The sequence below is a fragment of the Musca domestica genome, unplaced genomic scaffold (genome assembly GCF_030504385.1).
Source record: "Musca domestica strain aabys unplaced genomic scaffold, Musca_domestica.polishedcontigs.V.1.1 11, whole genome shotgun sequence".
Lineage (NCBI taxonomy): Eukaryota > Metazoa > Arthropoda > Insecta > Diptera > Muscidae > Musca > Musca domestica.
In genome coordinates, this window is record NW_026712133.1 from 13,542,669 (window position 1) to 13,546,794 (window position 4,126).

Sequence of the window (4,126 nt, forward strand, 5' to 3'; positions counted from 1 at the left end):
ATGCTAAATCTAAGAGTTCTAATTTACTGGTTCATCAAATACAAAGGGTATCATATTCAGTACTTTTCCTAACGAATTTCCAACTATTCCAACCTTATTTGACCACTTCGGACCAAGGGTGATCCTCAACCAAAATGTCCAGTTTTATTAATGTAGATATCACACTAAAGTAATGGTATATATTAAATGTTTTTATTTTAAATAAGATTGAAAAAGGAAGTAAGGTAGTATTTAAATAATAATAATGAATTATATTCGTCTGTGCATTTGTATTAAAGAATACATTAATGTAATAGCTAAAATTCTTAAAAAAAGCATAACAATTTTTAGTGATATTAATTAATTTTTTGATCAATGTATTTATACTACAAAAAAAAATATCCTTTAAAAATGTGCGTCAAAAAATCAAGTACTTGTAATTTACTTGGAATTATTATTTTTAAAAATATCTACAAATTCCTTAAGGATTTCGTTCCGCTCTTTTTCGGTCTCAGCAATGACTTTTTGTATATTGAGTCCTTTTTCAGTTAAATTATTCATGTATTTAACACACTCTACTAACTCCTTGTTAGTAGCTTCTATATTTTGTTTAATTATTTTAGTATTTTCTTTGTCACTTTTCTTCGCTCTTTTTGGTTTTGATTCTTCAACAGGAACTTCCATATCGCAACTTAAAATTTTAATACACTCAATAGATTCATCATCGACAAATTCCACAAAAGGCGTATCTACAAAAAATGCATACCATCAGGCAATATCTTGGTATGTTAACGCTAAGCCGTACCAATACCAACATTATTGTTAACATTTATTTGCACTTTTCAGTCATAATATTGCGTTTTACTTTTATCGGTTTGTGTCGGTAACTCCGAAAAAGGTTACCTAAATCCACTAAGGGTAGCAAAATGCAGATTTATTTACCGAAATACAAGATTGTTGTATTTTGGAATAAAAACTATATGCATACATACACGTTTGTATATTGTGGAATTTGTATCCGCCAAGTATTCCATGCACCCGCTCATACAAACACCAGTTTGAAGGCGATCCACTAGAAGGGCCAATTTCCTTCTTTTCTTCACTGAAAAGAAAACATTATGTCAATACTTTAGAATATAATAAAGGGAAACATTGAACTTTAATAAGATATATAATATAAAGTTATGTGAGGACCATAACAAAACGTGGGCCTATGTGGTCCATCGATACCTACTTCCTTTAGTTCGAAATTGATTCACGGACAGACATACAGACACTAAATCGACACAGAATTGTATGCTGATCAAGAATATATATACATCGTGGGGTGTAAACAACCACAACAACCGGTCAAGAGGAAAGAACCACCCCAATTCGTATTGGACAAGAATTGATTGCAAAATATGGTGCAGGTCAGTATAAAGACTGCATCTTCATCAACATATCTTATCGGTATTTGTTTGTAATATTGTGTATTTTGTTTTTTACTTCTTCCCCATCATAGATAAAACCACTTGCTGCCAATTCTGTGGACATCTCACTATATATGTGAGAGTTTTTACGCACGCCTCTGATTTTCGGAAGAATTTTTTCCTATATGGACAGTAATATGTCTTCAGCATCTATCGACCACCGCTTTCTTTTTCGCCTGATCAATTTTCTGTAAACAAAAAAGATCATTGGTGTTATTCTTATGTTTTTATATTTACTTACCTTTCTGCACATTCGTTTTCCATATTATAATTCCTTTTTTTTTTGAAATATTCAAAACTATTTTCTTTTGGTTATGCTTGCTAACGTTTGACACAAATGAGGGAAATGTAAACAAATAGTTTATAGAAACACTTGATACATACGGTATTTTAAAAAACAGTTGCATTTTTTTCGTATTAATCAGTGTTGCAAAACATTAGTATCAAAATTTTGTGGAAGATTTCAAATAAATCTGGTTATGAGTAGATTTAAATTTGTGTGACAAATCTTGTTGAATAAATCCAGATTAAGCAAATATATCTTGATAACAAGTAAGCAAAGGCTACAGTCGAGCGGGGCCGACAGTTGAATACCCTACAACACTATAATAAACGATACAGTTTATATAGGCGAGATATCGAAAGAATTCCACAAGATATTGTAACAAATAATAAAAGAAAACCATCAGGTTTCGTTCTCTAATTTTCGAATAATAGCAACTTAAACTAATTTGCTGCGTTAACGAAATAGTCAGAAGCGCGCCTTTCCTGTATTTGTGAATTCTCCAAAAAGTCACTGGAATGGACATTTTCGTATTTTGTCTACAAAAGTTGGCAAACTATTTCACACATTGAATATTTTTGGATGCCCATCCAAAACTACTTGGCTTTTGTAATGTCCGGTAACCCCCATTCAAATGTGCGTGAGAATCGGGCCTGCAGACAATTTGGGGAATACGACCTGCAGACAATTTGGCAGTTTTTTGGTCCATTTCAACCCCTAAATATATGGCGATCATCTCCAAAAAGAGTAGGCTTCTATTCTGACCCTCATCTTATCTCCATGCAAAATTTCGTAAGGATCGGGCCATAAATGCGATCTGTATATGATATCCTGATATCCTAACTACTTAGTTTTGTTAGCTGTAGAAATATTACCAAATGCTTAATTCAAAATGAAAATGTGCCAAAAATATGACAAAATTGAAAAAATATGAGAAAATTTTACAAAATCAATATTTTCATCTTTAGAGAGATATTTTTATGTGATTTTTTAGACGTTTTTTCCTTCCTGCCATTCAGGCCATTCTGAATTAATGAGAACTGTCGAAATCAGTTCAGCCGTTCTCGACATATAAGAGATTTTTCAAGCATATCTTCTTTGATAAACATATATATCGCACATATTTTGCTATATATCCATTTTGTTGGATGTTAACATCAATATAAAGATCAGAAGTAACCTTGTCATGACTTTGTGATTTCGCCGGAATTTAAAATATTCGCGGTTTAATGAAAAATTTTGAATTTTTTCAACACAAAAGATATGGTCTATTTTACCCGCTAAATATTATCCGATGACCACTCAAATTGGTAGGCTTCTTGCCCGCCCTAAACTCTAGCTACATGCGAAATTTCGCGTCGATTGGTCTATAATTGCGGCCTGTATAGCTACTGCAAAATCCGACATTTTTTCAGTATTTGATCCATTTCAACCCCTAAACATTTGGCGATCATCTCCAAAAGAAATAGGGTTCTATTCTGACCCCAGACCCACCTCCATTCTAAATTTCGTGAAGATCGGGCCATAATTGCGACCTGTAGAGTGATTACAAATTAACATGGACAGACGGACAGACGGACGGACGGACATACATAGCTAGATCGACTCAGCTCGGCGAGATAGGATGATCCATATATACTTTCCTATGTGGGAAACCAATATTTCGAGGTGTTACATAATTTTTGGGCCAATCAAACTTATAATACCCCCAACACATAGTGTTGTAGGGTATAATAAGGGGTTATCCAGAAAAATGCTTTAATATAAACATGCTATTAAATTCTTAAAATTCGTTGATTCTTTTAGAACTATGGTCGAAAAAATTTTACAGTTTTCTGCTCAGATTTTCAAGATTCAGTGTCAGTCATCAGGATGCGCAGCTTCAACACAAGTACAATGAATGGCATGTACATTTTATATATAAAGGAATCTGTGTCGCACTTAAGTTTTGCTTTTAGCCATTTAATTCTCCAGACATTGTGCTTGCTCCATCCGTTGCTAAACCAATTAGGTTTTAAATGGGTATATTATTCCTATCGAAAAAACATTTTGTTGTTTCATATATGAAATTCGCGTCAACTTGAACCAATTCCAATAAAGATAAAAACCTGTCCTTGATTGAGTAAAAATTTTGTCAACACTCACGACCAATACCAAGCATTTACGATCCGATACGTCCGTTGTTTCATCCACAATAAATGGTAATTTTGTGGACCCCATCGTGGATGTTATGTTTCTCAAGAAAACGGCTGCTTTCACTCCGAACGAAACTTTCTGGTTCTCTTTGTATTTTTCTCATAATTTCTGTAAGAAATATGCACCATGTCAAATAATTTTTTATCGATGTTCCTTGGAAGATTCATGTCCACCGTCACTGCCCGGCCAGTTTATG

The 4,126-nt window shown here is 33.4% G+C and overlaps 1 long non-coding RNA gene across 1 annotated transcript; it reads right to left on the reverse strand.

Annotated features, from left to right (window-relative positions):
- LOC131805848 (uncharacterized) lies at nt 1-1,923 on the reverse strand. Its single transcript, XR_009343854.1, has 3 exons — nt 1,693-1,923; nt 972-1,081; nt 1-891 (listed from the first exon to the last, which is right to left on the reverse strand). It is a non-coding gene; the product is annotated as an uncharacterized LOC131805848 (long non-coding RNA).
- Between the last annotated feature and the right edge of the window lie 2,203 nt (nt 1,924-4,126).